Source organism: Hypanus sabinus, chromosome 11 (genome assembly GCF_030144855.1).
Source record: "Hypanus sabinus isolate sHypSab1 chromosome 11, sHypSab1.hap1, whole genome shotgun sequence".
Lineage (NCBI taxonomy): Eukaryota > Metazoa > Chordata > Chondrichthyes > Myliobatiformes > Dasyatidae > Hypanus > Hypanus sabinus.
The window spans coordinates 8,318,677-8,331,128 of NC_082716.1; positions in this window are offsets into that span (position 1 = coordinate 8,318,677).

Consider the following 12,452-nt stretch of genomic DNA (forward strand, 5'->3'; position numbering starts at 1 on the left):
ACAACTTTCCTGCCTCTATCTTATCTATCCCTTTCATAATTTATATGCTTCTATAAGATTTCCTCTCATTCCTCTGAATTCCAGTGAGTACAGTCCCAGGCGAATCAATCTCTCAAGTACAGAGGCAATGTGTAGTGAGACTCCAAGCAAGGAGAGGCTGTTGGTAGGGCAAAATTGCAGACAACAAGATGAGTTACAACATAAAAGGCAGATAAAATCTAAAATGGTGAACACAGGACTAAAGGCGATATATTTGAATGTGCGCAGTATACAGATCAAGGTTGATGAAATTGTAGCACAATTACAGATTGGCAAGCACAACTTTGTCAGCATCAGTGAATCATGGCTGGGAGCTTAATGTCTAAGGATACATATTGTATCAAAAGGACAGGCAGGAAGGCAGAGGCGGGTGACATGACTCTGTTGGTAAAAAGTGAAATTAAATCATTAGAAAGAGGTGACATGAGGAAACATTGTGGATAGAGCTAACAAACTGCAAGGGTAAAAAGACCTTGATGGGAGTTATATACAGACACCCAAACAGTAGTAAGGATGCCAAAAGGGCAATGTTTCAATAATCATGGGGGAAGCTAGAGCAGCTCGTGGTCGATCAGCTATTCTGGATTGGGTGTTGTGCAACGAACCGGATTTGATTAGAGAGCTTCAGGTAAAAGAACACTTAGAGAAAGTGATCATAATATAATTGAATTCACTCTAAAATTTTATCTTAGAAATGAGGTGTTGAAACTGAAGAGGGTTCCAAGGAGGTTCATGAAAATGATACCAGGATTAAACAGCTTGGCATATGAAGATCCTTTGATGGCTCTGGCTCTGGATGTGGAGAGGATGTTTCCTATGGTGGGAGAGACTAAGCTCAAGGGACACAGTCTCAGAATAGAAGAGTTTTTTTTTCTAGAATGGAGATAAGGAGAAATTTCTGTACCCAGAGAGAAGTAAATCTGTGGAATTTGTTACCACAGGCAGCTATGGAGATCAAGTATTTATGTATATTTAAGGCAGAGGTTGATAGATTCTTGATTGGTCAGGGCATGATGAGATACAAGGAGAAGGCAGGAGATTGAGGCTGAGAGGAAAATTGGATCAGCCATGATGAAATGACAGAGTAGACTTGATGGCCCAAATGGCCTTATTATGCTCCTATATCTTATGTTCATATGTTCTTATGTAAAGAAAGCTTTCTGCACATTGTCATTCATAAATCAAAGTATTGAGTACAGTAGATGGGATATTACGCTGAAGTTGTATGTGACATTAGTGAGGTCCGCTTTGGAGTACTGTGTGCAGTTTTGGTCACCTACCTACAGGAAAGTTGTAAATAAAGTTGAAAGAGTACATAGAAAATATACAACGATGTTTCCAGGTCTGGAGAACCTGATTTATATGGGAAGAATGTATAGGTTATAAGATTGCATAGGTTAGAGATTCATTCCTTGGACTGTAGAAGATTGTGTGGAGATTTGATACAGGTATACAAAATTATGAGTATAGATAGGACAAAAGCAAGCAGGCTTTTTCCATTGAGGTTGGGTGGGACTACATCTAGAGGTTATGGGTTAAGTCCAAAAGGCAAAATGTTTAAGGGGAACATGAGAGGAAACTCTCAAAGGATTGTGAGAGTGTGGAATGAACTGCCAGCATAAGTGGTGCATGTGAGTTTGATTTCAAAATTTAAGAGAAGTTTGGATCGGCAATTGGATGGTTGGGGTATGGAGGTTTATAGTCTGGGTGCAGGTAGATGGGAATAGGTAATTTAAATGGCTCGATATGGACTGTATGGGCCAAATGGCCTGTTTATGTAGTCTAATTTCTATGATTCTATTACACTAACCAGAAGAGATTCTGCATATGCTGGAAATTCAGAGCAACACACACACATTGCTCGAGGAAATCAGCAGGTCGGGCAGCATTTGTGGAGATGAATAAAGTGTTGATATTTCTGGCTGAGATCTTTCATCTTTTAGCTTTAGATTTAACCATATTCTTTGAGTTGAAGGGCATTTAGATCCCTCTTTAACAATACAGTTCACCATATTACACCATCCTTCTTTTCCTTTAATGATTTCACATTCCCCTCCCCCACCAAAATTTCATTTGCCACACCCTTGCCTACTCATTTCTATCCTCTTGGAGGCTCCTTGCAACCTTCCTACAAAAGACACTGCCAAAGTTAAATATTGACACTAATTCATCTATTAAAGAGAGGTTCATCTCTACAGAAAAAGAAGTCAAGAGTTTACAGTTCCAAATTACACAGGTTGTCTATGGGCATTGTCCCCGAGGGATTTTGGTAAATACTCTTGGGTGACATTAAAAGTGGGTCAGCCTCGTTCCAGATCTTCTGGCTTGCTCACCTGACATTTGCTTAGTATTTTGGGAAACATCACAGAGAGCTATCCAAAACTGCAATGTCATTATCAAATTCCATTAGTATCTCACCACTGCCTTATTGAACATCAAATGATTATGGAAATGTTATAACATTTTAAACGTGTTAGGTGTAGAAATATTGATGCCCAGGTGTTTGTGAGGAAAATATAAATCAGACATTCAGACCTGTATACCAAATTTACTATATGTATATGTAAAGGTGACCTACATTTAGTAAAACCCTTTACCGTAGAGCCAAATATAAACACAGAAATAAATTTCCAACTTGCACAGAGGATTCTGGAGCTGAAATTGAAAGTCACAAGAGGGCAGAAAGTTTGAAATTTGGTCAGCTGAATTTTTTGTGTAAATAGCTGGCATTTGAGGCCCTGAGATAGAGGAAAATATGAAGATTGTGTAATGTCCTGATGAAGGGTCTCAGCCTGAAATATCAATGGTTTATTCTTTTCCACAGATGCTGCCTGACTTGCTGAGTTCCTCTAGCATTTTGTGTAAGTTGCTTAAGATTGTTTAATATCTCTTCCAGTACACACGTGTAAAGAAGAAAATAATTGTTACCCTGGATCACAATAGAACACAAAAATTTCAAAAAAAGAAAATATAGATATATAAGGTAGCTTATATACAGAGATTGATTGTATTTCCATAAAGTGACGCTCAGAACAGGAGTGCCTGAACATAAGGTGACTCTGACAGGAGTGGTGGTTGGGGCTGTGAAGGGTGCCTCTGGGTTAGAGGGTGGAGGAGTTGATTAGCCTTACTTCTTAGAGAAAGTAACTGTTTTTGTGTCTGGTGGCCCTGGCATGGATGCTACATAGCCTCTGATGGAACAAGGCAGAATCTATGGTACATTAAAGACCCCCATCCTTCAGGACATGCCCTCTTCTCATTGTTACTGTCAGGAAGGAGGTACAGAAGCCTGAAAGCACACAATCAACGATTCAGGAACAGATTCTTTCCCTCTGCCGTTTGATTTCTGAATGGACATTGAACACTGCCTCATTACTCTTTTTTATTTCTATTTTGCACTACTTACTTAATTTATCTAATATATAAACACACACACACTTACTGTACTTCATATTTTTTCTATTATCATTTACTGTATTGTACTGCTGCCTCAAAGACAGCAAATTTCACAGTGTATGCTGGTGATATTAAACCTGATTCTGATTCTGAGTGGGACGAACAGTCCATGAGCAGGGTGGGTGGGATCCTTCATGCTGTTACTGGCCCTTTTCTGGCCTCTTTCTGTATATATATCTGTGACAGCGGGTAGGTTGGCGCCAGCGATGTGTTGGGCAGTTTTGACCACCCAACGTAGAGCCTTCCTCTCCACCACAACGCAATTACCAGTGCTCTCTACCGTGCATCTGTAGAATGACGTGCGTGTAGATGTGCAAAGAGATGAAAGTATAGAAATAAAATGAGCGTGTATCTAAAATTAAAACAGCAACACACACACAGTAGTGTGGGAGGGTAGGTGGGTAGGTGAGGAAAGGACTGGAGTGAGGAGATGGGAGGCGTTAAGTGGAAGAGGTAAAAGGCTGAAGGAAGAATGTGATAGGAGAGGAGAGTGGACTCTGGGAGAAAGGGAAGGAGGATAACCACCAGAAGGAGGCGATGGGCAAGTGAGGAGAAGTGGCGGGGTTGGTGGTGAGGGAGAGGTGCTTCAGTAAAGCAGAAAGTATAATCAAAGACTTTACCTATCCCAGACTATCTCTCTTCTTCCCCCTCCCTTTCAGTAGAAGATACAAAAGCCCGAAAACACGGACCACCAGGCTAAAAAATGCCAAAGTCCAATGATTTTAAAAAGATCATTTCTAATGCCACCACAATCTCTAATGCTACCTCTTTCAAAACCCTAGGGTGCAGTTCATCTGTTCTGGGTCACCTATGTACCTTTAGGCTTTTTAGCTTATATAACGATATAACCATATAACAATTACAGCACGGAAACAGGCCATCTCGGCCCTTCTAGTCCGTGCCGACGCTTACTCTCACCTAGTCCCACTGACCCGCACTCAGCCCACAACCCTCTATTCCTTTCCTGTCCATATACCTATCCAATTTTACTTTAAATGACAATACTGAACCTGCCTCTACCACTTCTACTGGAAGCTCGTTCCACACACCTACCACTCTCTGAGTAAAGAAATTCCCCCTTGTGTTACCCTTAAACTTTTGCCCCCTAACTCTGAAATCATGTCCTCTTGTTTGAATCTCCGTCCCCTACTCTCAATGGAAAAAGCCTATCCACGTCAACTTGATCTATCCCCCTCATTATTTTAAATACCTCTATCAAGTCCCCCCTCAACCTCCTACGCTCCAAAGAATAAAGACCTAACTTGTTCAACCTTTCCCTGTAACCTAGGTGCTGAAACCCAGGTAACATTCTAGTAAATCTTCTCTGTACTCTCTCCATTTTGTTGATATCTTTCCTATAATTCGGTGACCAGAACTGTATGCAACACTCCAAATTCAGCCTCACCAATGCCTTGTACAATTTTAACATTACATCCCAACTCCTATATTCAATGCTCTGATTTATAAAGGCCAGTATACCAAAAGCTTTCTTCACCACCCTATCCACATGAGATTCCACCTTCAAGGAACTATGCACCACTATTCCTAGATCACTCTGTTCTACTACATTCTTCAGTGCCCTATCATTTACCATGTATTTTGATTATTCCTACCAAAATGTAGCACCTCACACTTATCAGCATTAAACTCTATCTGCCATCATTCAGCCCACTCTTTTGACTGGCCTAAATCTCTCTGCAAGCTTTGAAAACCTACTTCATTATCCACAATGCCACCTACCTTAGTATCATCTGCATACTTACTAATCCAATTTACCACCCCATCATCCAGATCATTAATGTATATGACAAACAACATTGGACCCAGTACAGATCCCTGAGGCACACCACTAGTCACTGGCCTCCAACCTGACAAACAGTTATCCACCACTACTCTCTGGCATCTCCCATCCAGCCACTGTTGAATCCATTTTACTACTTCAATATTAATACCTAACGATTGAACCTTCCTAACTAACCTACCATGTGGAACCTTGTCAAAGGCCTTGCTGAAGTCCATATAGACAACATCCACTGCTTTACCCTTGTCAATTTTCCTCAAAACCTCTTCAAAAAAATTCAATAAGATCTGTGAAACATGAGCTTCCATGCACAAATCCATGCTGACTATTTCTAATCAGACCCTGTCTATCCAGATAATTATATATACCATCTCTAAGAATACTTTCCATTAATTTACCCACCACTGACGTCAAACTGACAGGCCGATAATTGCTAGGTTTACTCTTAGAACCCTTTTTAAACAATGGAACCACATGAGCAATACGCCAATCCTCCGGCACCATCCCCATTTCTAATGACATTTGAAACATTTCTGTCAGAGCCCCTGCTATTTCTACACCAACTTCCCTCAAGGTCCTAGGGAATATCCTGTCAGGTCCTGGAGATTTATCCACTTTTATATTCCTTAAAAGCACCAGTACTTCCTCCTCTTTAATTGTCATAACCCCTACTTGTTTCCCTTACCTTACACAATTCAATATCCTTCTCCTTAGTGAATACCGAAGAAAATAAATTGTTCAAAATCTCCCCCATCTCTTTTGGCTCCACACATAGCTGTCCACTCTGATTCTCTAAGGGACCAATTTTACCCCCCACTATCCTTTTGCCATTAATAAAGCTGTAGAAACCCTTCGGATTTATTTTCACTTTTCTTGCCAAAGCAACCTCGTATCTTCTTTTAGCTTTTCTAATTTCTTTCTTAAGATTCTTTTTACATTCTTTATATTCCTTTAGCACCTCATTTACTCCATGCTGCCTATATTTATTGTAGATCTCTCTGTTTTTCCAAACCAAGTTTCCAATATCCCTTGAAAACCATGGCGTTCTCAAACTTTTAATCTTTCCTTTCAACCTAACAGGAACATAAAGATTCTGTACCCTCAAAATTTCACCTTTAAATGACCCCCATTTCTCTATTACATCCTTCCCATAAAACAAGTTGTCCCAATCCACTCCTTCTAAATCCTTTTGCATCTCCTCAAAGTTAGCCTTTCTCCAATCAAAAATCTCAACCCTGGGTCCAGTCCTATCCTTCTCCATAATTATATTGAAACTAATGGTATTGTGATCACTGGACCCGAAGTGCTCCCCAACACATACGTCTGTCACCTGACCTATCTCATTCCCTAACAGGAGATCCAACACTGCCCCTTCTCTAGTCGGTACCTCTATGTATTGCTGCAAAAAACTATCCTGCACACATTTTACAAACTCCAAACCATCCAACCCTTTTACAGAATGGGCTTCCCAGTCTATGTGTGGAAAATTAAAATCTCCCACAATCACAACCTTGTGCTTGCTACAAATATCTGCTATCTCCTTACAAATTTGCTCCTCCAATTCTCACTCCCCATTATGTGGTCTATAATACACCCCTATAAGTGTTACTACACCTTTCCCATTCCTTAATTCCACCCAAATAGTCTCCCTAGAGGAGCCCTCTGATCTATCCTGCCAAAGCACCGCTGTAATATTTTCTCAGACAAGTAATGCAACACCTCCCCCTCTTTCCCCTCCAATTCTATCACACCTGAAGCAATGAAATCCAGGAATATTTAGTCGCCAATCACACCCCTCATGCAACCATGTTTCACTAATAGCTACAACATCCAGGTATCAATCCATGCTCTAAGCTCATCCACCTTTCTTACAATGCTCCTAGCATTAAAATAGATGCATTTAAGAAACTCCCCCTCTTCCTCTCTGTTAATCCCTAACGATGCGCTCAACTTTATTATCTTTTTCTTCCTTCTCCCCTACATCTTCGGTCTGAGCGCTCCCCTTCTCTATCACCTGCCTATCTTCCCTCACACACTGTCTGCTCGCTTTCTCTATTTGTGAACTAACCTCCTCTCCCTTAGCCTCTTCAAATTGATTCCCACCCCCCAACCATTCTAGTTTAAAGTCTCCCCAGTAGCGCTAGCAAATCTCCCCGTCAGGATATCGGTCCCCCTAAGATTCAAGTGTAACCCATCCTTTTTGTACAGGTCACACCTGCCCCAAAAGAGGTCCCAATGATCCAGAAACTTGAATCCCTGCCCCTTGCTCCAATCCCTCAGCCGCACATTTATCCTCCACCTCACTCCATTCCTACTTTCTCAGTCACGTGGCACAGGCAGTAATCCCGAGATTACTACCTTTGTAGTCCTTCTTCTCAACTGCCTTCCTAACTCCCTATATTCTCCTTTCAGGACCTCTTCCCTTTTCCTACCTATATTTATATTTATCATTATTATTGTTATGAGCAGAGAGACAACATCTGCCGGAAGTAAATTCCTTGTATGTGTACAGGTACTTGGCGATTAAAGTCTGATTCTGATTCTGATTCTGATGTGATTGGTACCTATATGTACCACGACCTCTGGCTCCTCACCCTCCCACTTCAGGATATCTTGGACGTGATCAGAAACATCCCGAATGGCACCAGGGAGGCAAACTACCATCCGGGTCTCCTGATCACGTCCAAAGAATCGCCTATCTGACCCCCTAACTATTGAGTCCCCTATTACTACTGCCATCCTCTTCCTTTCCCTACCCTTTTGAGCTACAGGGCCCGACTCTGTGCCAGAGGCACGGCCACTGTCGCTTCCCCCAGGTAGGCTGTCCCCCCCCCCCCCCCCGCAACAGTACTCAAACAGGAGTACTTATTGTCGAGGGGTACAGCCACTGGGGTACTTTCTAGTACCTGACTCTTCCCTTTCCCGCTCCTAACCGTGACCCACCTGTCTGCCTCCCGTGGCCCCAGTGTGACCACCTGCCTGTAACTCCTCTCTATCAACTCCTCACTCTCCCTGACCAGCCGAAGGTCATCGAGCTGCAGCTCCAGTTCCCTAACTCGGTCCCTTAGGAGCTGCAGTTCTGTGCACCTGGCGCAGATGTGGACGTCCGGGAGGCTAGGAGACTCCAGGACCTCCCACATCCAACACCAAGAACAACAAGCTGCCCTCACACTCATAATTCCCATTTTCCTCAAATAACAGGAAAAACTGAAACCTAAACCTACCTGGCCTCGCCCGCTTCCGCCTGAGCTTTTTGAGCACCTTCTCCCTAGTAATAGTAACTGCACCCACCTCTCTTCCCTTGCACCCTACAACATCTGGCACGTTGATTAGGCACTCAACCCCAAACCCGTGCTACAATGCTTTGCATTTCATTGCCCATCAGTGAGATTTCAGCCTTTTCATTAATCTACTCACCACTGTCTCAAAGCTGCTCGGAGAATCGAAGGAAGCTGAGAAAGTATTCTTCACAGAGAGGGATCTGGACCTGGTGCCCAATGCCTGTGAAGGCGGTTACAGTCAGCACTCTTATTGCATTATCAAGACAAACACTTGAATTGCAAAGCCTTAGTAGACTACAGACCAAGTACGTATATACGTGTGTGTGTGTGTGAATTAAATTAAGTAAGTAATGCAAAAAGAGAGAAAAAAAAAGTAGTTCATGGGTTCAGTGTCCATTCAGAAATCTGATGGTGGAGGGGAAGCAGCTGATCCTAAAACATTGAATGTGTGTCTTCAGGCCCCTGTACCTCCTTGATGGTAACAACGAGAAGAGGGCATATCCTGGCTGAGGGGAGCATTTCATGACAGATGCTGCCTTTTTGTACGTTGCATTTTTAAGATGGCCTCGATACTGGGAAGTGTTGAGCCCTTGATGGAGGAAGCTGAGGTTACAACTTTCTGCGATCCAGTGCAGTGGCCCCTCCATACCAGATAGTTAGATTGCTCTCCACGGTACATCTGTAGAAGTTGTGAGTTTCTTTGGTGATGTTTCTCAGGTCAGAAATGTCTGATATGCGAGGGCATAATTTTAAAGGTGATAGGAGGAAGGTACAGGGTGGATATCAGAGGTAGTATTTGTATTCTGTTTAGAGTGATGGATGTGTGGAACACTCTCGCAGGGTGGTGGAAGAGGCAAATACATTAGGGACATTTAAGAGACTTTTAGATAGGCACGGGGATAATAGTAAAATAAAGGGCTGTGTAGGATGGAAGAGCTAGTTTGATCTTGGAATAGTTTAAAAGGTTGGTATAAGATTGTGGGCTGAAGGACCTGCACTGTCCTGAAGTGTTCTATGTTCTGTAAATGGGATTTAATATAGATGGATTCTTGATGGTCAGCATGGACACAATGGTCCAAAGGGCCACCTTCTATGACCGTATGACTCTATGATTTCCACCTCCGTGTGAAAGAGTTGCCCCTCATATCCTTTTTAATTTTTTCCTTTTATGTTTTAAATATGTTCCCTCTAGCTTTGGGCTCCCCTGCCTTTTAAACCTGCTTGTAAAGATTAGTTTTATTTGTCACTTGTCGATCTAAACATGCAGTGAAATGTGTCATTTTCATCAGCAACCAGCACAGTCTGATGATGTACTAGGGGCAGCCCATACGTGGTGCCAACATAACATGCATCAACTTTATTGTTTTGTGGCAGCAATACATAAAGAAGTTCTATAAGTTACAGTAAGTGTAAAAAGAGAGAAAAAATAGTGAGTTAGTGTTCATGGGTCATTTAGAAATCTGCTGGTGGAAGGGTAGAAGCTGTTCCTAAAATATTGTTTGTATGTCTTCAGGCTCCTGTACCTCCTCTGTGACGGTCAACATAAGAAAAGGGGATGTCCTGGGTGATGGGGGTCCTTGCTGATGGATCATACCTTCATAAGGCATTGTGTTTTGAAGGTGTCCTCAATGGTGGAGAGGCTTTGTCCATGCCGGAGCTGGCTGAGTTTACAACCCTCACTGGCTTTTTCTGCTCCCATGCATCGGTGCCTCCTTACCAGACAGTGATGCAACAAGTCAGAATGCTCAGCCCAAAATCGAGTTGATGAGTGAATGAGAGCAGTTAGAGAAGCAAAAGAAAGTAGATGAAAGGTCAGAAATATTGACATTTCAGGGAGATCTCCTTTCATTTTTCTAAACACTAGTGAATACAGGTTCAGTCTACTCAATCTCTCTTCATAAAAAGAGACGGTCTTTCAGACATCAGTCTGGAGAACCTTTGATGAACTCATTCCACTGCAAGTAGATATTTTCTTTGAGAAGGAAAGCAAACAGCACACAATATTCTAGTTGTGGTCTCACTAAATTTTATCAGCTTAGCTTTATTTAATTGGATTATCTTTATTTAATTTGTCCTACATACATCAAAACATATGGTGCCCTTTGCATCAAAGACCAACACAGTCTGAGAATGTGCTGGAAGCAACCAACTTCATACTTCCACTGCCAACATAACACCCCCACTGTCATGGTTCTGTTTGGCTGTTACCCTTTAACGCTCCTTTCTCCCTGATTATGCCCTAATTTCAGTCATTAGATTTCCAATTGCTGCTAGTTTACTTAATTACAGTACACCTGGTTTTCATCAGAGACTGGGAAATAAGTACAATGGCATCACTATCACAGGCTGCCAGTTTGTTGGTCTATTCTCGTGTGATACTTCGTTCCCTTGTCCGATTAGAACCGTTAACTCTAAGTTCCGCTCTAGTTTCAAGATAGTCCCTGTAGATCCCATCTCCTTGTCAAAATTCCTCTGGTTTGCTGTTCTACGTTCATGTCTACGCCAGTGTCCTCAACTCAGTCGACGTGTCGGTGTCCTGCACTTGGGTTCTCCTCAGTTGCCCCGTGCAACACCCACAACGTAGTAACCCTAGCTTGTATGTCATTGGAATGTGGGAGCACCCTGAGGAGATCCACGTGGCAATGGGTAGGACGTGCAGACTCCTCATAGGCAGCAGCAGGCTAATACATTTGTCATGGGCCAATCTTGCTACAAGCATCTTGCAGTGAAGACTAACATGCTTGGTCATCTCACCTCCATAACGCTTTCAGTGCTTGGTGTTTAGGCACCCCCTTGTCTCTTCCTACAGCTACGTTTCCTATACATGACGGTAGCTCTATTTTATTAGATGTTTGAGGAGATCTGGTACATCACCCAAAGACTCTGACAGATTTCTGTAGCTGGAATGGAGAGCACTCTGACTGGTTACATCATTGCCTGGTATGGAGATTCCAATGAGCAGGATCACAAGAGGCTTCAGAGGGTAGTAAACTCAACCAGTCCTACCACGGGCACAAACCCTCCCCACCATCGAGGACATTTCAAAAGTTGTTGCATCAAGAAGTTAGCATCCATCAATAAGGGCCCTCACGATCTGGGGCCTCTTCTCATTATTATTACCACTAGGGAGGAGGTGTAGGAGCCTGAGGATTCATACTCAACAATTTAAAAACAACTTCCTCCCCTCTGCCATCAAATCTCTGATCAGCCCATGAAGCCTCATTAAGAGTCTCAATATTCCATTTATTGTATTATTTTATTCCTTGCTTCCACAATACAACTAAATTCACAACTTACAAACTGGGAATAAATCCAAAAGTTAATACCCCCTAAATTCCAGGCAGCACCCTAGTGAAACTCTTCTGTCCCCTCTCCAAATCCTCCAGATCCTTTCTACATTGAGGTGGCTGGAATTGAACATATGATCACGGGTCCTCCCCGTGGAATGTGTGGGTTTCCTCTGTGTGTTACGGGTTTGTCCCACAGTAAAATGATGTACTGGGTAGGTTAATTGGTTATTGTAAATTGTCCTGTGGTTAGGTTAGGGTTAATCGGTTGGCGTGGCTCAAAGGGCTGGAAGGTCCTGTTCCCCGCTGTATTGCTAAATAAGTTAAGTAAATAGTGGCAAACAAACACATTTATTTGAGGACTTAACATAATGGCAGAACTGTAGCATAGTGGTTAGCATAACACTTTACAGCACCTACAACAATTGTGTTTAAGTTCCTGCCACTTTCTATGAGGAGATTGTACATTTTCCCCATGATCACTTCACCTTCCTCAAAGTGCTCCAGTTTTCCTCCAAAGATGTACTGGCTAGGGACGGTGAGCTGTGTGGTGACACTTGTAGGCTGATCCCAGCGTATCCTCGCATT